Genomic DNA, 21,929 nt, shown 5'->3' with positions numbered 1-21,929 from the left:
ATATAGACTTGGGTTTATTTCTGGGCTCTAAATCCTGTTGCATTGGTCTGTGTGTCTGTTTTTTTTTTTTTCCATTCATGAGAGACACAGAGAGAGAGAGGCAGAGACACAGGCAGAGGGAGAAGCAGGCTCCATGCAGGGGGAAGCAGGCTCTACACAGGGAGCCCGACGTGGGACTTGATCCCGGCTCTTCAGGATCCAGGCCCTGGGCTGAGGGCAGTGCCAGACCGTTGAACCACCCGGGCTGCCCCTGTGTATCTGTTTTTTCACCAGTATCATACTGTTTTGATTACTATAGCTTTTTAGTATAATAGCTGGAAATCTGTGATTATGGTATCTCCAGCTTTGTTCTTTCTCAGGATTGCTTTGGATATTTGAGAACTTTTGTGGTTTTATTTGTATGTGCTTATAAATATGTATTTATATTTATGTGTTCATATGTATTTTAAATATACTGTTATGAAAGATTTATTTCAGTTTAGTTTTTAATTGGTAATACATTTACATATTTAAAATAATTATTCAGTAAAAAATTTTCCTATTTCTGTTGCTGGATTTTTTTCTCCTTTTGAGTGACAATTTTTATTCTTTCTTGTGAATTCTTCCAGAGTTTATCCACATTTAACATATGAATATATTCTTATTTTTTTCCTTTTTTACACATGGAGTACCATGTTATAGATATTCTCTTGTATTTCTTTTAAAAGGTGCATCAGGAAATTTCTGCATAGCAACATAGACAGGAGAGAATGTGTTTAAAGTCTAGTATTCTGTAGTTGGGTTACTGTTTGATGAACTCTGAAGCCTAAATAAACACAAGGGAGCCCCTTATTAGGAAACTGAGGCAACTTCTAAATGACTTACTTTTAACTCAGAAGAGGTAATACGATTTTCATAAAAAGCAATCTGTAATCCTTTACCAAGACAGAGTCTTATACTTTGTGGTGTGTGTTTATGTGTCTGATATAATTTACTTAAGTTCTTATCAATTTTTAGTTATTACTGTGCTACTTAGTACTCTACCTTCCCCCTCCCAACTTAATATACTGTAAACAGTTTTCTGTTATTTGGCAGTTATTTTATTATATGGGTTTCTTTTATGGTATCAATCCCTGTTATTGAACCATTAGTTATTTCCAGTTTTTTCACTATTATTAAATTGATGTTGAGCAGCCCGGGTGACTCAGCGATTTAGTGCCTGCCTTCAGCCCAGGCATGATCCTGGGATCAAGTCCCACGTTGGGCTCCCTGCATGGAGCCTGCTTCTCCTCTGCCTCTGCCTCTCTCTGTGTGTCTCTCATGAATAAATAAATAAAATCTTTAAAAAAAAAATGATGTAATGAAATCTCAGTACCTGTTACCTTATATTAAAGTCTTAGAAGAATTTTTGAATCTAAAAGCTTTCTTGATAGCAACTTCCTAATTTTTCTTCCAGGAAAGTTGGACTGACTGACTTTTCCATCAGCAGTTATGAGAGTATCCCCTTCTATATCTCTCTCTCGTATTTAATAGTTGTACTATTTTATAGCCTTTTTTTTTTTTGACTACTGAGCTTGAAAATATTTTGATCATATAGATTTCTTTATTTGTGGGCATTTTTTCATATTCTTTTTTTTAATTAATTTTTATTGGTGTTCAATTTACCAACATACAGAAAAACACCCAGTGCTCATCCCGTCAAGTGTCCGCCTCAGTGCCCGTCATCCATTCCCCTCCACCCCCCGCCCTCCTCCCTATCCACCACCCCTAGTTCGTTTCCCAGAGTTAGGAGTCTTTATGTTCTGTCTCCCTTCCTGATATTTCCCAACATTTATTTTTTCATATTCTTAGCACAGTTTCACTAGGTTCTTGTTTTTCCCTATTGTTTACTGAGGCTTTTAATATATTAAAGCCGTTGACCTTTTGCTGATCATATATGGAAGTCTCCCCCCTGCCCCCCAATCTTTTGGTTTCCTTAGGTTTGTTTGTAGTCAGTGATTTCTTTTCAGTATTTGAGGTTTCATTTTTAATGTGGTTAAATCAGTCTTACACTTCTTTATTGCTTCTGCCTTTGACAGAAAGACCTACAATTTTTGTATATGTCATCTGGTATCTATATTTCAGGTTTTTCATTTCTACAGTTTAATATTTATCCATTGTTTTGTTGTATAGTGTCAGGGAGGGTTCTAAGTTAAACAGTTTTTAAATTGGTTTGCCGGTGGTCTAACCACCACAAATTACATAAGCTTTCCTTTTCCCTCAGAATTGAAATGCTACCTTTATCAGATAATAAATTATTATTTTCGAATTTTCTGCTTTGTTCCATTGAATTGTTTCTTCCTTTGCCAGTACTGCATTACTTTAGTTATTATAGCTTCTTAATATGTTTTAAAATTTGGTATTAGAGTTCAGGGTCATCTGCATAATTTTTCTTTTTAAAATATTTCTTGTCTCTTTTCCTATTTTTATTCTTCCAGATGCATTTTTAGGAACCAACCATTTTATCAAGTTCCAAAACAAATTTTAAGTGCAAATTTTAAGCAGTTTCATTTTTCTTTTCCTTTTATGCTTTTTGCTGTATACTCAAATTTCAGACATTGGTCTTTGCAGTCCATTTTACTTTTAAAGTTGATTAATGACATAATTTTACAGTTAGAAAATTTATTTGAAACAACACTGGGTAGAAACTAATGACTGCATTGGTTAACTAGTGCATAATTAGAGAATGAAGAACTTCTCTGTTTTCTTTAATATTTGTTTTTCTTGCTCAAATGTACAATTGAGCTGTGCCTGCAGCATGTAAAAATCAGCCACACTATCCCCTCAGTTTTAAATTATGTACTTATTGTTTTATTTTGAATGGTGAGCATGATTGGAAACACAAGACTAGTTTAATTTTTTTATAGGTATGTGAAACTGTATTCTAATGGAATTATTTATATATAAGGGTGTCCATGCACTATAAATTATAGAGAATAAATGTATTTAATATATTCATCATATAAATATATGAGGTAATTTAAGCCTTCAAGTCAATTCTATTTTGACCAATTTAATGAATGTATTTTATAATATATCTTTGCACATTTATTACTGTGTATAAACAGAATACCAGCTACAATTTCATCTTTTTTATACTGAAATTTCATTGTGAATATCATGTGTAGCAATCCACTTGTACTGTAGTGATGCCCCAGGACACCACCGAGATACTTTGCTGCTATGATAAATGGTCCTATTTTGCTATGCTGTTTGATTTTATATATTTTTATAGAGTTTTTATGTTTTCTCTCTCCTTTGCAGCTGCTAATTTTGCTCCTGTCAATGTGCCACACTCTGGCAGTGTTTCACTTTCCCCTTTTTTTTTTGAATGCTGCTTCCAGTCGATGATACACTAGTATTCACATTTATTTAATTTGTATTTAAAATAAGAAGAGTTCATAAGCTAGGAAAGCCTGACACACTCTTCTGAGAAAAATCATATAACCATTGGTGCATAAACTTGGTATCAATTTTGAGAGCTGAGTTTACTTCTTAGTTCTGTTTTTGGCTGTTTTTTTAATAGCTCAAATTGTCAGATTGCAGGTCAAAGTTTATTTGTAAGTCCTATGTTTGGGACTAACTCTGTTTTCTCCATGAAACCGTGTAAGGAGTTTTAGTTAGGTTGCTGGGTTAGTTCAGTACACACAACCTTTCTTTTTCCCCCATAAAAATTGTCTAAAGTAGTATTTTCAGCTATGCCTAATTATCATTCATACCATTTTGAAGAAGTAGGCAAGGCCACTGGCTGAGGTAGGCGGAAAGGGAGGTAGGGAAGCTGCAGGAAAGGGGTAAAGATTTGTAATGGTAACAGGAGTTAGGGAGTAAAAGCTAATTAGGAATATGCTGAGTCTTGCCTAAGTTGTCCTGGACTCAGTTGAGCTTAGTCAGTATTTACGAGGGCTCTAACAGTGAGGTTGTATAATTTCTGTAGCAGTGCTTAGTTGCTGGGCATAGGACTGAAAAAGAAGGATGATTGGACTGCTTTGGGGCTTTGAAGGGCAGATGTAGCAGATGAGTATTTAAATTTAAGATGTTGGAAGTTCTGATCACTGAATCTTGGTTGGTGGGAAGAATGGAATAGAAAATATGAAGGAATTGATCAATTTGTAGAAAAATGGGAGAAAGAGAAGGGTTTGGAGATTTCAGTGAGATTTTAAAATAAGTAAATTAGAAGTAGTAATTAAGAGAGCTGAAGGAATAGAAAATATAACAAAATAGAAGCATTAGCTTGGACATCTCATCTTCTGATGACTTTCCTGGCATGTTCGATCTTGTTAATTGCCTTCCTGTGTACTGTGGCCCCTTGTACTATACTCTTACAAAAGCTCTCATTGTATTTCAAGGATCTTTACTTGTCTGTTTCTGTTCCCCACTGTAAGCTCATGACTGCAAAAATTGCTTTAATTTGCCTGTTTTACAGTACCCTGGTACCTATGAGGAGCCTAGTAGGTTTTAAATAGAATAAATAGGAAGTTGTGTTCACAGTGGGTAGTATAGTTTAGGAGGACAATCTTCAATGGGAGTTCCTAATGTTGAGAAGAGGTCAGAAGTCTTCAAAGTAGAACAAGAAGGAAATAGGGGTCTGGGTAATCTATCTTCATACTGTGTGTTCATATTGGAAATTCAAATTACCACTTTATTTTGGTCGTCCCCTGAATTTTTTAAGGTTTTGAACATTTGTATATCCTGCATCAGGTATTTATTTTGCTTCTTTATTAACTAAATCGAAGTTTTATCATTCCCATTGTTTTCTTACTACATTAACTTTAGTTTCTTCTTCATCTTTGCCTCATGAAAAATATTTTTAGGTGTAACACTCTATATTTAGAAGATAGCTGATTTGCTTGGAACCTTTCCTGTGTCCTTAGAAAATTGTAAGACCTGGGGCAGCCCGAGTGGCTCAGTGGTTTAGCGCCGCCTTCAGCCCGGGGCGTGATCCTGGAGACCCGGGATTGAGTCTTAACGTCAGACTCTCTGCATAGAGCCTGCCCTCCCTCTGCCTGTGTCTCTGCCTCTCTCTCTGTCTCTGTTTGTGTCTCTCATGAATAAATAAATAAAATATTTATTTAAAAAAAATTGTAAGACCTATATAGTGTTTGGTTTGCAGAAGGAAGTTGGTCTGGTGGAGTCATACAAATATGAGTGAATCCCTTTTAGTTTTCTTTTCTTTTTTTACATTGCTATGAGACTTTTACTATTTATAAAATTTTCTTGATAATATCCATGTCTTGGGTTCTCATGTGAATTAGATCATGTATGTAAGTCATTTATATAGGAGATTGATAGGGGTTCAGTGCAAATGTCTCTATAAATGTCTGCCTTTAAAGTTAGTTTGTAGGATTATAAATCGCATTGAGCCCCACTATATCTCTGTAGAACTGCCTGTCGGCCTTCATTCAGAAACAAAGCAAACTACTAGTATCAATAATTTAGACTGAAGGGAAAATTTGAGAGTCTCTAGAAATTGTTTAAGGTGTTTTTTTTTTTTTTTTTAAACTGGTGAAGAAGATGGATCGCAGAGAGGTGATTTGCCCTAGGATGTGTACTTGGTTAGTTTTGGGTTTCAGGATCATCTACTATTAACGGCGCTGAGAGTATATAAAGACTTCATTCATTTAGGTACTACTGGGATGTCTAAATTTCCTGATTAGAACCAGACTTTTAACTGACAAAAAGTTTATCTGTAACATTTTTCGTTGCTTTCATATGTTTCATAAGCTTCCTTTAAAAGATGTAAGGATGGGGCACCTGGGTGGCTCAGTTGGTTAAATGTCTGCCTTTAGCTCAGGTCATGATTGCGGGGTCCTGGGATTGAGCCTGCATTGGGCTCCCTGCTCAGTGGGGAGTCTGCTTCTCCCTCTGTCCCTCCCCACCACTTGTGCTCTCTCTCTCTCAAATAAATAAATAAAATCTTTAAAAAAATGCGGTGACCTAATTATGACCACATTTCCGCAACCAGATGTTATTTTTACAAATTATTCTTTGGTTTGAAGTTAGGTTTTTTTTTTTTTTTCTTTTTTCATCAACTCCAACATTTACTCTAAAGCAGTGCCACCCACTTTAGCCAGTATGTGAATAGTTTGTCATTGGTTTTTTATGAGATAAGTAGCTTGAGATAGATTGTTAACCAGTCCTCTGCTTCCTTTATTGAGATAGTTTTCCCGTGGAAAAAAAGTGGAGTTAAAGGGTGTGCATAGGATGCAGTTGGTTCACATTCTGGTGCAGATTCCTTTTTTTTTTTTTTTTTTAACATATGCCTGTTTAAAAATTTTTTTAAATTTTTATTTATTTATGATAGTCACACAGAGAGAGAGAGAGAGGCAGAGACACAGGCACAGGGAGAAGCAGGCTCCATGCACCGGGAGCCCGATGTGGGATTCGATCCCGGGTCTCCAGGATCGCACCCTGGGCCAAAGGCAGGCGCCAAACCGCTGCACCACCCAGGGGTCCCTGGTGCAGATTCCTTATCTCATTGTGGACTTGTAATAAACCATTCTTAGACTATCACCTGTTGGCAGGCCACATTTGATCCAGAGGATTATATGCCAGTGCTTTTCATTTATTCATCCAACAAAACCATTCTTAGACTATCACCTGTTGGTAGACCACATTTAATTAAAAGGATTGTATGCCAATGCTTTTCATTTATTCATTCAACAAATGCCTCTTGAGTCCTCCTATGTACTAGGATGCACCCTTTCATCTCATGGGCTTATATATGAAAGGATGCACCCTCTTATCCTTATATATGAAAGGATGCACCCTTTCATCTCATGGGCTTGCAGTCTAGTTCTATTAGAATACCATTGCTATTTCTCAGAAGTTCTGTTGTTTTTGTAGTAAACAGTATTTTTGCAGTTCAGTCTTCTGCTCTTAAACCTTTGACTTAAGTGTATATATTTTTACATGCAGTGTAAGATGTAAAAACATTTTAAATTTGATTATCTTTTTTAGTCAATTCTCCTAACATAGGTATAGAATTATATTTTCCATAAATAATGGTTATTTCTCTTTTAAATTAGAACTTCCAAAATATTAATAACTAAGAATGAAGATAATAGAACTTTTTATTTCTGATTTTAATGGAAATGCTTTCCATATTCACTAGTAAGTATGATGTTGGCTTTTGGTTTAAAATAGATCACCTTGAGGAAGTAGTTTTATATTATTGAATTTAAAAAAAGAAAATGAAAAGGAGTTGAATTTTATTAAATGGCAAAAAAGGTAATCTTTGATGTGATTCTATGGTTTTTCCACATTTGACCTACTGATGTGTTATGTTAACAAATTTCCTATTATTAAGCCATGTTTATAATCTTGTGGGAGTTTATTATATTGTTAATTATGATAGCTCTAAAATAGTAATCTAGAACCCATTTATTTCTCTAAAATAGATAAAAATAAAATGAAACATTTGATTTATGTGTATCTTTACAACTACTGCTAATATTACTTTTAGTTATATTTTTGGCTCATATCATTCTCTTTTCCTGTGAATTCTCAAACCTTGGAAAATAGCAAAAGTATTTTTGAGTCACTTTCTAATTTTACTTGAAATTTAGGTTTCTGAAGCAAGGACCTTTTTATTAAGAATATAGAAGGGGGGACTCCTGGGTGGCTCAGCAGTTGAGCATTTGCCTTTGGCTCAGGGCGTGATCCCAGGATTTGGAATCGAGTTCTGCATTGGGCTCCCTGTGGGGAACTTGCTTCTCCCTCTACCTATGTCTCTCCCTCTCTCCCTGTGTCTCTCATGAATAAATAAATAAATCTTAAAAAAAAAAAAAGAATATAGAAGGAGTTAATTTCTAATAAAACAGTGACAACATAAGTGGATTATGCAGCATATAGGGATAGGAACAATGTATTAAGCACATAGGAATAGAACAATGTATTAACCAAACCATTGTTTGGTTGCTTATATTACTGACAGATGTCCTATTTGTCAGACTTTAAGTATTTTAGAGGTTAAATTACAATATTAGAATTTTAATTATGAAATATAAAAACTGGCAAATTAAATTGATGAAACCAATGAAAGAGCCTGTTGCTTTTGCTTACAAAGGATAAATCTTCTAACGATTTGGTTCCCAAACTTTAGTGTGCCTTACAATCACTGTAGATCCTTGCTTAGCCATATGACTGATGGGCTACACCTCAGAATTTTCTGTTTCAGTAAGTCTTTGTGATCCCAGTTGTGTGCAGTTCTGGTCAATACCCAGGTGATGCTTATGGTGATGGTCTAGGGACCACACTTTGAGAGCCAGTGCGCAGATACTCTGTAGCAGATAGCAGAGATTCCCTGACTTATCAGTAAACAGCTGATTTGATCACAGTTCTAGCAGATGGTGCTTAAAAGAAAATTCAGCGGGTCAACTAAAAGCCGAGAAGCTTAATGTTTTTCTTAATGCTTGTTTTTAGTAGACTCATTAATGGAAGATCGAGGGACAAAATGTAGAGAATTACTATGCTTCTGTCATTGTGACTATGTATATGTTCTTTTTTTTCCCCCTAGTGCAGTTGTCCTGAGAAGTACTCCATTCAAATTTAGATACCCCATTCATATTATAGTCCGTAACATTTATAGTCAAGATCACACTGATTATATAGAGACAAAATTTTATGATATCAGTGGAAAGATCATAAATATAAACATCTTTATTCATAAATTCTTTCTAAGTACGTATGGTATGCTATATTTATTTACTAAGTATGTATGGTATGGTATAAACTGTGCATACATTTGTGTAACTAAATAATTATACACTGTGATAAGGGCTGTGAAAATGCAAAAGGTTCTAAGAAGTAGTGGAATGTGAGAACTTAATTTAGGGAAAGCCTCTCTTAGGAAATTCATTAAGCTGAAATTTGAAGGATCGGTAAGAATTTTGGCTACACAAAGGAGTTACAGAAAGAGGAAGTACTACTACCATCACTAGATAGGCATTGTGTACTAACATCTTTTCCATATATTATTCCACTTAAAAACCCTGTTGGATAACATTATTCCCAAATTTTAGATGAAGAAAACTGAGGATTGAAGATATTCAGTAACTTTTCTAAAGTTACCCAGCTGGGATTCTATCAGGTTTTCCTGATTTGGGCTCTCTAGAAGCACAAAAGAAGGAAATAATCTCATGATTCATAGATAACCATATTGACATTGTATTATGTTTCATTATTTCAGTATTTAGGCATTTTTTAAAATAGCAATCAAATTATGATACAAAATTATTTACTGAAAGACATACAGCATTCAAATGGAATATACAACTGTTTCTGGAATACTAGTAATTTTTTAATAGTTTCCTTTCAAAATATATTGATTTTGGCCTTCATAGAGATAATGAGAAGGAAGAGGTTTCACAGTTTTTATGAAATCAAATGAAAGGCATTCTGTTATAGCCCTCTTTGGTAGTCAAATTTGGTAAATCATTCCTTAACTTTGTTGATCTGATGGAGTGACATTTTTATAAGCGATATTTATAATCTAATTTCTGTTCTGTTTTTCTCATTTTTAAGGACTATAAATAACTTGAAAGAATAAGACCTAATCTTGACTTGTAGTTTTATCATTTGAGAATATTGTACTAATAGTATCACTATTTTTTTTATGCCATTACTTTTCATTAACTGATTTTCATTTATTACATGAAGTCAGTTTTGTGTATACAGAAATTCAGTCTGTATACTGAATCCACTGAAAGTGGATTTCAGTCTCTATTTAAAGGACGGTTCCTAAGGATTATGTTTCTTTCCTTTGAATTTTTAGTCTCTACCATGTGCATACTCCTTTACTTTTGTAGACCCCAAAAATGCCAGAAGAGTTAAAAAATATGTAGAATATAAGTCTTGCTACATTTTATGCTTATTAACCAAATTTTAAAAATATTAAAGGTCAGATTTTGTTTTTATCAAACTTAAGATCTTGCCTTAAATGATATATGCCTATTCCTTTTGGGTTCATTATGTGTCATAGTGATTTGTGTTGAGGTATTTCTTTTGTGCACATCTACCTCCAAGAGATTTTAAATACAATTGCAGAACTTTACATTTGTAACTTGAGAAACAAGGAAACACGTTTTAAAAAGAAAATCAGAACACTATTCTATAATAGTCATACATAAATCAGTGAAATTCATTTTAAAAAGCATGATAATCGTGCACTGTAGTTTAATTTCTAAGCTGGTGAATGTAAATTGAGTTTAGATATTAGCCAGATATATTATTCACACGTAAGCCTTAAAGTGATGTGTGTAAATAATTCTTTCGTCTTAGCTTCTTTCTTTGGTAGTAAATTTTTTATTGAAAATGTCTCCAGTTTGGGGCAGCCCGGGTGGCTCAGCAGTTTAGCACTACTTTCAGCCCAGGGCCTGATCCTGGGGACCTGGGGTCGAGTCCCACTGTCCCACATCAGGCTCCCTGCATGGAGTCTCCTTTTTCCTCTGCCTGTGTCTCTGCTTCTCTCTCTCTCTCTCTCTCTCTCTCTCTCTGTGTCTCTCATGAATAAATAAATAAAATCCTTAAGAAAAAAAGTCTCCAGTTTTTAAATATATTTTCTTTTCTAGCCATCAAAGTAATTTTTAAAGTATTTTTCCTTTATATAGTATTTCTTTAGCATGTCTTTTTTCCTGTACCTGTTATCAAATCCCTTTTATTTTTGTTTAGATGATTGTTCATTCATCTCTCCATCCAGTTGTTCATTAATTTGTTCAAGGAATGTTTGTTTAATTACTATGTGCTAGGCATTTGGCTGGATGATGTGGAAAGAAAGAGGTGGAAAGAGGGAATGGGAATTCTTCTGTATCATGCATTATAAAGTATGACTCTTATGTAGATTTTCTTGTGTGGTCATCACATAGAAATAGATTTTTACCATTTCCATTTACAAATGAAGATTTGGGTTCAGAGAGATTTAGGGATTTGCATAGAGAACATAGTTTATAAGTGACAACTGTGATTTGACTCCAAGAATATTTGATTTTGCAATGTTGCTTGCCTTCCTACATGGGAAACAGGTAAATAAAGTATACTTGTCTTCATAAGGTATGTAATTTAGTGTTCTCTGTGCTTTGCGAAGATGTCTGCAGGGCTGCTCAGGAGAGGTTTGAGCTATCTCTGTCCTCCCATGCAACCAGAGTCTCCTTTAAAAATCCATTTCACTTACTGGGCTTTCTCATAGCATTTCAAGTGAAAAATGGATTTTGCAGTTAAAAAGAAAAAGCTTCAAAAGAAAAAAACTTCAGATTCACTGGTCTAGAATTTTTATACATTTACATACATGTGTAAGTAGAGAGATGGTCTCATACACGGAAACTGAGAATGATAGATGAATATGAGGGAATGATGGGGATAAATATGTGAAAAGAGTAACAAATACACTACTGTGGGAATATAGAGGTGGATAAGAAGACTTTCAATTTGGAGGATGAAAGCTTGTGAAAATAATGCCATTTGCATTCTGTCTTCAGAGCTAAGGTAATATTTGGCACTGTAGATATTGAGGGGAGGATAGCAGTGAGATTAGGTAGGGAACACTGCAGGTGAGGGAAACAGCATGTTCAAAGACCTAGAGGTGAAGATGAAGCATATGAGCAAATAGTTTAATGTGTCTGGAGAGAAACTTGATTATAGGAAATACAAAACTATTGATCGATATCAGAATTCAGGAAGTGTTGAATGACTAAGGAGTTTAGACTTTTCCATAGGTAGTGGGAAAGCTTTAAAAGGTGTTTGGAAAGGTAAAGGTATGATATGTGTTAATACTGATTAGGAAGGATTAATTATAAGCAGCATGTAAGATGGATTGGCTAAGGGGAAGACCTGTTGTAGCAGTACAGGTAATGGCAGTGGGAATGAAGATTAGGAAACAAACATGAGTGATAATGTGAAGTCTGGATTGTTAGGTATTAGGGACTGTTAGAATTAATAAAGTAGTTACCAAAGATGATTCCAAGGTTTCTGTCCTGGAGGAATGCAAAGCTGATGGTGCCAAGTAGGGAGTTTGAGTGTTGAGTTTTATCATTTGTGTCTTAGGTGATTCCCAAAAGGTATGAGGAGTTTATCATAATTATTTATTAGTAGCATAGAAACGACAAGAAATCAAGATGAAGCCTAAAAGGAGTAGAGATAGAAATTAATCCAGGAGGTAAAAATGTAGAGAGATGCACATAATAAAGGTGCTCTCTGATTGCTGAGGCGTGGCAAAAGTATAACTGTCAAGCTTCCTAGCAACTAGGAAAGCATAACATTGTATACTATACTGTCTCAAATTAAAGCAGATTCACAGTCTACGCATAGCAGTTAGGAATATAACCTGTTTTGGTGATAAGGTCTATGAGATTTTTCCTCCATAAAAGCCTGTTGGCCACTTAATTATGTAGTCAGCCGTGTCTCTACAGTAAATATAACATCAAGGATTCAGTTGAATCTTACAACGGCTTTGACTTCAAGCTTAGGAAACAGCACTCTTAAGTAAAAACACATTTTTATTTCTTTCTTTATTATATTTTAAAGAGACTAAGGGAAAGTCTGATCCCAAGATTAGTGGTTTCAAATTGTGCTTTCTGGGGACATAGGCGTTTCATCATGGAACTCCACATTCCTGTTCTCTCATTCCCATTTTATTTAGAGCAGCTCTACATTTATTTCTCTTATAGATTAGGTTTGCATTTTAAAATTTGGTGTTTGAACAGAGTTCTTTAGCTTAAAAAGGTTTGAAACCATTGACTTACAGCAGCGGTCTCCAAATTTTCAGGGGAAAATATGAAGACTTTTATTTATATATTTTTATGCCTTAAAATTTCAACTTTTATGAATAATTTATAAGGTCAATAATATGTTAGAAAGGTAACATATATAACTTATAAACAAATAACAGTTGTTGTCACATTCATATTTTACTGATGGGTTACATTAAAAGTGAGCTGAGCTAGAGGAATGAAAAGATAGTAACTTTTAAGATAATTTTTAATGAATATTATTTCACAGAGTTTAGCCTTCAAAACTACTTGGTTTGCTGAAGATTTTAAAGTTTTATTCTCTGGTTAAAACCTGGCTAGCTTTTATTTTGTGTTGTCATTTAAAGGCACTAGCATGTTCTTTTAGTCAGGTGAATGGACGTCCAAACTTTGTTTTTGTAGTACTAAATTGTCATACCATATATTAGATGTACTTGAGATTTTTCTTAGTGTCTTGACATACTTTATCTCCTTTAAATTTTGAAACATCCATGTGAGGCATGGCAGGCAAGTGCATAGTTTTTCTTTTCCTTTACAGATAAGGAAAGCCACGTAAGAAAGTAGAAGGGCTCTAGAACAACATTCTTCTGCTTCTCTTCCTTTTTCTTTAGCTTTTGTGCTCTTATCACTGCCCTGTAAAGACCTTCCTAAAACATGGATCTAGGGTTGCAGGTGCAAAGACTCAAAGTAAAAGATACGTGTCAAGGATTTGGTAAAAATAAGCATGGTTAGATGAAAGTCAGGAAGAAGACGTTGAATTTTGAATGAAAATGTTAAATGCTCAGGCATCAGATGGTAAAAACTTTTCTTCTCATTGGCAAATTCCTGTTGATTATCAGTGGCTCCCTAAGGACATGAGCTGAGAAGAATTATGGTCATACAAAGTCTCGATGGGGAAAAAAAAATGCCTTGAAGTCTGCCCTGGGTGACCTTTTGCTGACCAGGAAGTATGATTCTCTCCAGAATATAATAAATATGGCATCATCATAGTATTTGGAAGAGTCATAGAGAGCATTATGTAGTTCAGTGCTGGTAAGTGAAGCTCAGAAAGGTGTTTTGTCTTTTTATATCATGATAACTTCTGCAAGTAGATCTAAGTTCTTGACTTGAAGCTCAGTCCTTTGAAAGTCCTTTAAAAGTCTAATATGGTAATACTAGAAAAAATTGGGCTTGGAGAAAACTAAATGTGAAAAAAATCAAGAGGAATAATTTATTAAGACTATGTTCTGTGACTAGAACTAATCTTTTTCCCCCCCTCACCTTGTAGGCAAGGATTTATTCAACAAGAAACAAGTCATTAAACATCAGCAATTAAAAGGTTAACCTTGAAATAAAAAAATCCAGTTTATCAAATTCCACTTCTTTTTTGACACTCAAGAGAGGAGGTTTGATTTTCGTTTGATAAGGCAATACGTGTCTCTCAGAATAATAATGTGATGAGTTCTCAGTAAGTGCACATTCATGTGGTACACTCAGGGAACAAGGAGAAAATAAGACTGTATTCATCTTTAAGAACTGGAATAGTGATTTGTGGATTGAATAGTCTTCATTGGATCAGTCTTTCATTTATACTTTCTGATTTCCTGGCTATCATACTTTTTCTTTTTAAATTTGTCTCCTTCATAGAGCTACCTATTAAATACTTAGGTACTCTGAACAGGTGGATAACCGTCATGAGGAGCTTTTTAATATACAGCCCCTTTGTTCACATTAGTCAGTTTGCTATATTTTGATTTCCTTATGTGTAGTGGAGACATTCTTAAGCTTGTAAGAATGAAGCCTGCTTTGAAGCATCGTGGATGGCAAGTCTTGTACCACTCTGGTTATAAATAGTCCTTTATACTTAAGAGATTTAAAAATTCTGTACCTACCACTTTTTTTTTTTTTGTCTCCCTGTCCTAGTCCTGAGTCTTGGCTTATCACATTCTTTATTTTTTATTTTTATTTTTATTTTATTTTATTATTTTATTTTTTTATTTTTTTTTATTTTTATTTTTTTAATAAATTTATTTTTTATTGGTGTTCAATTTGCCAACATATAGAATAACACCCAGTGCTCATCCTATCAAGTGCCCAAGTGCCCCCCCTCAGTGCCCGTCACCCAGTCACCCCCACCCCCCGCCCACCTCCCTTTCCACCACCCCTAGTTCGTTTCCCAGAGTTAGGAGTCTCTCATGTTCTGTCTCTCTCCCTGATATTTCCCACTCATATACTAAAATTGGAACGATACAGAGAAGATTAGCATGTCCCCTGCGCAAGGATGACATTCTTTATTTTTTAAATGGCCTTCCTTTCTTTCACCTACTATATATATTCCTCTTTTTGTCTTTAAGGCCATTTCAGCTTTCATATTCAGGTGTTTATTTTTTCCCCAGGTCTTTCCAGTTAAGAATAAAGTGCTGGTTCATACAAAACTTCTTGCAGAAAAAGTTCACATGCTTTTTTCTGTTCTTAATCTTCACTGGATTTAAAATTTGTGATAAGCATATCTTTCTGTGGGCTCTTTATTATTGAACTGCCTATCATAAAACGATTACAGCTTAATTATGTTACTATTCTAGATGATGTTCAAAGGGAATTATATCTATACCTGTGGGCTCTCCACTGGAAGTTTGGAATCTAAAGGCACGACACGAATGAAAAGATGGGAGTAGTGCATGAGTGGGCAAGTAAGGGCATGTCCTTTTTAAGGGTGAAGAGCGAGTATATATAGGTAAGAGGGGAGGTAGGCTAAATAAATGAGGGACTTCTCCACTGTGTAAGAACTAAGGAGGTTGAAAATTCTACAGTCTAAGAAATCCCTTCAGAGAGGGTAAACTTGTTGGAGCTCTATGATAATCAAATTCTTAGTATACTGCAGAATCCAGCAGATATTTTTTCTTTGTCATGTCTACTTCATACCATCTTTTATTTCTCTCAATTAGGAAACTTAAATTACTATTTGGGCCTGACAATTTTTCATATAGATAGTTGTCTTCTGTATTTCCTGTTTATTCAGTACAGTGATCATGGGATGGAAAAGAGACAGGAATAGGCATCTGTGATTATAAGGTATTTAAGAGTAAAATATTAATATGAAATATCAAAGAGGGGAATTAGTTGGAAAATGAAAGTGTGAAGTCCTGTCCACTGAGGCCTCTGCTGGCTAAGATTATAGACTGAGTTATTAAAGGCATGATTTGTGAGCCATCTAGAATGTGAGCACCAAAATCCCAGTGGTTTTATTACTCAGGGGTAACCATGCCTTTCAAACTCTGTGCTGCCAGGGCCTCTAATAGATACATGTCTCAAGAACATAGGACAAATACAGTGTTTTTAAACTCCAGTAAAGCATTTGACAAGTTTGTGGGGAGACATCATTGACAACATGGATAAACATAGACTGGTATCTAGTTAATACAGTTGTGCAGCTTAATAAATACAAAATATCTCAAATTATTGAAGACCTTGTTTTATAAGAGAGTTAGGCACCACAGTACCCTATTTCTTGTTCAAAGTGGGTAGATTGAGGGGTGATCATGAGAGTTCTCTTTGGTTTTGAAAAGTGGCTTTTTGGAAGTGGTAGTAGAATAGACTTTCTGTCAGTTTCTTAAAAGTGTCTCAGAATTAAGAATTAGGAGTAAACTACCAGGTGGCCTTCACTCAGCATCAAAAAGAACCCTGAAACCGAGATGAAGTGGACAGCTTCAGGGAGCTGGTAATATCTGAACAAGCCGGACATTCCAGTAATTGAATGTTATTTTGAACAGGGTATCTCAAACTTTGTTTTTCCTGGGGATCTTGTGAAAATGCAGATTCTGATTCAGAAAGTCTGCATGGAGCATGAGGTTCTGAATTTTAATGCAAGGTTTCAGGTGCTGCTCGTCTGTGGACCATGCCACATAGTAGTCAGACTTGTAAGAGGATTTCAGGATTGGAAAGTTGATAATACGTATGTAATAACTGCAATGACTTCCTGATTGGGTTGTAGACATTTTACATGTGTTTATCTTACTTAGTTTTCACAGAAAATTTCAAGGTAGGTGGTACATATCTTTATGGATGAAGAAATTGAGACACAGGGAGCTTAAATAGCTTGCTCAAGGTTTTAAAAGTGATGTAACGAATTATTTTATTTTATTTTAAATATATTTTTAAGTTTTTACTTTAATTTCACGTAGTTAACACAGTGTTATATTACCTTCAGGTATAGAATATGGTAATTCAACACTTTAGTACATTACCTGGTGCTCCTCACAATAAGAATAATTGGTGTAACTGGAATTTCAACTTAACACTAAAACCCTGGCTAGGTGTATCATTTTTATGAGATTCTATGATTTCATGAAACTGATTCTCCCCCATCAAAATGGTTTTTAATTGTAGGAATTTGCCCTGTTTTTTACAACTTGAGCATGGGGATAAAACACCAACATCATTACCAAATTTGTTGTATGGGTTTGATGTTAAACATTAAAACATACTGTCCACTAAGTTTTTAAAATTACTTTATAATTATATATATAAAATTATTTTGTGTATATATATATATGTTGAAAAATACTGGCAAATATTAAAAAGTCCTTCATAATTCTATTATCCAAACATAATGATTATTACCATTTTGAATTTCTGTGATAACATGCTCACCCTTGTACAACCAAAGAATTGAGACTGTGTTGTTTATAATTAGGATCATTTTTTTTCTTCCACTAAGCACAACTTGAATAATGACAAACACAAAACTCTTCCTAGCTTACCCTCCCATAATTTTCTTCTAACCACCAGCAACACCAGCATCCTTTCCTAGGCTGCAGTCTCCTTTTCCTGTTCCTTGCTTCTCCCAGCCACAGTTGCCAACCTCTGCTGCTGGTTTCTTTGTAATCTCTCTTCAATTTAGCCCTGTTTTTTCCACATTTTGGCCCAGCTTTTTCTTACTAGATTAAGGACTGGTAAATCACCATGTCATTCTTAAATGTATTCTCTTTTTCATTAGTTGATTCCTCTGGCTGCACCTAAAACCTTTTGTCTTCTCTTCTCACATCTTTTCAGTGACTTTTGATGAAAGAAGCATGAATACTTGTAGAATTTAGGCTAAAGCCAGTGAAGCATCTTCCCCTATCAGCCTTTGTTTTTGATCAGATCTTTTTCTGTCTTCTTGTCCATTGCCAGATAGGATATGAAGTTTGCATGCTTCCTTTTCTAAAGTGTTGTATGTAGGATTTCATACCTGCGTATATACTTAGTTCATTTTAATGAGTGATTCTATCTTGCTCTACCTTATTAAAGCTATTTGGTGTGATCATTAAAACATTATGGACCAAATTAAAAATGATTAGAGAAGTGTCTTGAAATTTGCAGATATTTAAATTGCTTTCTTTTGTCTCCAGTTTTTTATTGTTTGAGTACATGTTTCATCTACGTACCATGACCTGTGGTTCCTGGCTAGGGCTTCTTTTCTTACTGGATCCATACAGACTGAGTAATATAATATCACAGCTTTATTCCTATCCTTTGACAGAAAAAAGGTGGCTAGAACTCTTTTGTGGCTTCTGTAAGAATTTTTGTTTTTAATACTAGTGAAGAAAATGGCTGTGGATGAAATTGGGAGGAATAATAATGCACATCAAAGAGTTATTTCCTAGAATTATGTATGCAATCTCTTTGGTAGGCAAAGAAAATGTACCTTTATCAGTGGATCTTTGGGAATTTCAAAGATTTAAGTGAATAAGAATTTAAGAAATTATAATAAGAAATTAAGATTTAGGAATTAAGGTTGCCTTGCCTTGTTCACTTAGCATGAATGTGGGTGTATAACCCTGTTTTGGTAAGGACAGTAAGACCATGGTAAAGGGAACCTTATGGATTATTACAGAAACTAGGATTTGACTCCAGAGCAGACTGACATAAAGGCCATGACTGAAATCATTATTGTTCTAAAAATTTTACAAATGAGGATTATAAATTCCTTGTGTTTGATGTAACAGTGGAATTTTTAACTCCTAAATGGTATTTTCGTATCACATGAAGCATATATACTGTGTGGTGTGGACATTGAATAAGATTATTGATTATGATGATTGGGTAAGAATTATTTAATTCCTTGGAACCTTCATTTCCTGGTCAAATATGACCTAAAACTTATCCCTTTATATACTCTTCAGTTTCATTTTTTCTTAATCTCTGGTTCTCACTGACTAATATTAAAGATATACTTTGGGAGAATTTGTAGTCTCAGAGATTCTCTCTCTTTTTGTATTTTGGTAGTTTAATAACGCTAAGTTAATGATGTTTCTGAGAATTGATAGCTTTAGAGATGCAACTGGGATGAGGAAGTAGCTTCATGAAGGTTGTGTATACCACTATTTACGCGATTATTGAGAGTGAGAAAGCTTGGGTTTGAATCTCTGCTCTTCAACTGTGTTGGCAGGTTTTGTTACCTCATTTTCACTTTCCTCATCTGTAAATAATTATAATTCCCATTTCATATAAGGGAGTTCTGAGAATTAAAGGAAAGAATGTTTATAAAGGGTTTAGCACAGTGCCTGACACAATAAACAGTCAACAAAGAAAAGCTAACAAAAACAAAATACATTTCAAGCATACTTTACAAATCTTAGGAGTTATGTTAGTTACATATATTTTCTTAAAATACATTAAAATCTTAATTAAATATATTTGAAGTTTAAAATATTAAGTTTTTAGAATAGATTAATTATATACTGGAATAGCTATTTGAACCTAAAAGAAAAAATATTCATATTTTTGGTTGTATTCATCTTACTAAATTATCTATGCTCTTGACCTTCTCTTTCTTATTAGTAATTGCTTGTAGGACATGTCCTCATTGACGAATATCTACACTAGAAGAAAGGGAAGAAAAGTAACAAACTGAAATTTTAGTGTTTTCTTTCTTGTGAATAGCTTTGCAAATGTTTAAGGGAGAAACGATTTGGAAATGTACATATTTTGTATATACATCTTGCCTTTAGTTTATCTCTGGGGTTAAAAGTTGGCTCTCTATTGGCTCCCAAACTTGGTTAATTTACTTGTAGAGCTTTGTTTAAAAAAAAAAAAATTCCCAAGCCCCTCTTGTCTCTCCTTCCTTCCCAAGACCTATTCCTCAGGTGATTCTGTTGATCAGTGTGATGTGGGTGCCACTGGGCTGTAGCAAGTAGTGTATAGCCCTGTGGGCCCTTAAATGGAGCATACTCGCTCAGTCCTTTTTTTTTGAAAGCATTATTGTCAAGTAATAAGGTTTCCTTATTACTAGTTTCCTAGAAAGGTATGTATGGCAAATAAAAGTCTCTTTTTAAGAAAATTTGTCAACTATGCCATGTCTAATTTGAAATTACTCCTTATGATGTGATTGTTTTTTTAAATGTTTGTTTACATTTAAGTTCCAGTGGATTCTTCTTTATAAAGAATATATAAATCAGGCTGTTAAACATATATTCTAATTTTTAATATTCTTATATTACCATATTTCTATGTTTTATGATATCCTCCCTTAGAATATGTCTCATGAAATGGTTGATACTTGTGTGCCTTCCCTGCAGGACCTGGGCCTAGGGTGAGGCAAGCCAAGTGTCTAGGGTATAACATTTAAGGAGGCACTCATTTTTCAGGGCTGTGCACAACCTCCTTAAACGTTTGCCCAAGATGCCTGCTTGCCTCACTCTAGTCCCAACCCTGCTCCAGAGAGTAGGCTGCATATAAATTATTTTAATTTTGGTTTAGCATAATCACATGCATGCTTGGATGTTTTATAAAAAACTAATGACAAAATGAAAATAATGTAGCCAAACCCAAGTTTATATTACCCGGAAGAAAAGTTAGCTATTTGAAAAAGATAACATTATCATTTTATTCTTGCATGTTCAGTAATTGTCAGAGCTTCAGAAATTGCAGTTCAGTACAATCTTGTCTCACACTGAACTGTGCTTGGTGGTTTTATCTACTGGCAGCCACCTGAAATCTATCATAAGTTTCTTAATTTGATGTATAGTATATTCAGCTCTTAAACTTATGGATATCATTGAAGTAATAAGCAGTGACTCGAGTTATACTACATTTTTATTAATAATTTTAGAATTCTTTGAGAATTTGCCTTTGATTTTTCTTTTTTTTTGGAGTACTACATCTGGAAATGCTCAAAAGTTGTTTGCCTTTTTAAGAGAACAGTTTGCAGTGAAAGTATAACTTCTTTAGAGGTGAGGTTCAAGTTAACGAATGATGGACTATAATATGAGGAAGCATAATATTGTGAATTATTATTTGGCAAACGTAACTAATGCAGGCATTAGCTGCTGAAGCCATTAATAAAGTGCCACTTGTAGAAAGCTGGAGAGATAGGTAACACAGAACTTTCTCTGTAAACTCTCAGAATGTAAACTAGAGTACAACTTAGTTTATTCAATAAGGACTGAATTCTTTAAGTTTGATATGTTTGTAGGTTCCATGATTAATGTGTAGCTAGAATATGAAAATGAGTATTTAGAGTCCGCTAAAATTTGTAGATGTGACATCATTGTCAAGTCAAGCATTTTATTCCTTAAAGTTAGAATTTATTTAAATGTACCTTTTTTCCAAAATAAATTTTTATTTCTACTTACAGTGGTGCCAAAGTAAGTTTTCCTACATAGAATTATTTAATATTTAGATCTGTTGATACTGTTTTAAAAAAACATAAACCCATAACAACTAAGGGTGGAGGAGTATCTAGATTTGTTTTTAGCTTTCTTTTTCATGGTTTCTCAGAAGTGTGTCATATTATAAATACATTCAAAATGTTTTGCTCTGAGGATATGTAGCATTCCTATAAAGGTTAAATCAATAAAAATGATTTGGACACATTCCTAAGCATGGCTAGAACAGGTAGTCCGTTGTTTTAGGTACCCTTGAGTTCCTGGAGCAGATCATTATGGCGTAGCAAAAGAACTTACTAAAAGTTGCTTTCTATGTGTAGATGCATCAGCTTAAAAAATAGTAAGAAGATTTTCTGGCCTTCTAGAAATGAATATTTTTAAAGTAGCCCTGTGTATATTGATTTAACGATGTGTTTTACACTCAGTTAAAGTTATGAAGCCTTTTTTTTTTCTTTTCTCCGAATGCTGAAGATACACCATAATTGATAAGGAAGAGGTATGTACAGGAAAAAATGAAATGGGCAAGCCTTTCCGGCCAGTTTAC

General features: G+C 34.4%; 1 protein-coding gene and 1 non-coding gene across 14 annotated transcripts in view; both read left to right on the top strand.

Annotated features, from left to right (window-relative positions):
- Window positions 1-21,929, top strand: part of SUPT3H (SPT3 homolog, SAGA and STAGA complex component) — a 516,593-nt gene that overhangs the window by 25,678 nt on the left and 468,986 nt on the right. The gene's annotated exons all lie outside the window — the stretch shown is intronic.
- Window positions 14,952-15,054, top strand: LOC112914270 (U6 spliceosomal RNA). Its single transcript, XR_003233820.1, has one exon. It is a non-coding gene; the product is annotated as a U6 spliceosomal RNA (small nuclear RNA).

This window comes from Vulpes vulpes, chromosome 1 (assembly GCF_048418805.1).
Source record: "Vulpes vulpes isolate BD-2025 chromosome 1, VulVul3, whole genome shotgun sequence".
Lineage (NCBI taxonomy): Eukaryota > Metazoa > Chordata > Mammalia > Carnivora > Canidae > Vulpes > Vulpes vulpes.
The sequence above is the reverse complement of the archived record's forward strand: the minus strand, read 5'-3'. Positions and strand labels throughout refer to the sequence as shown.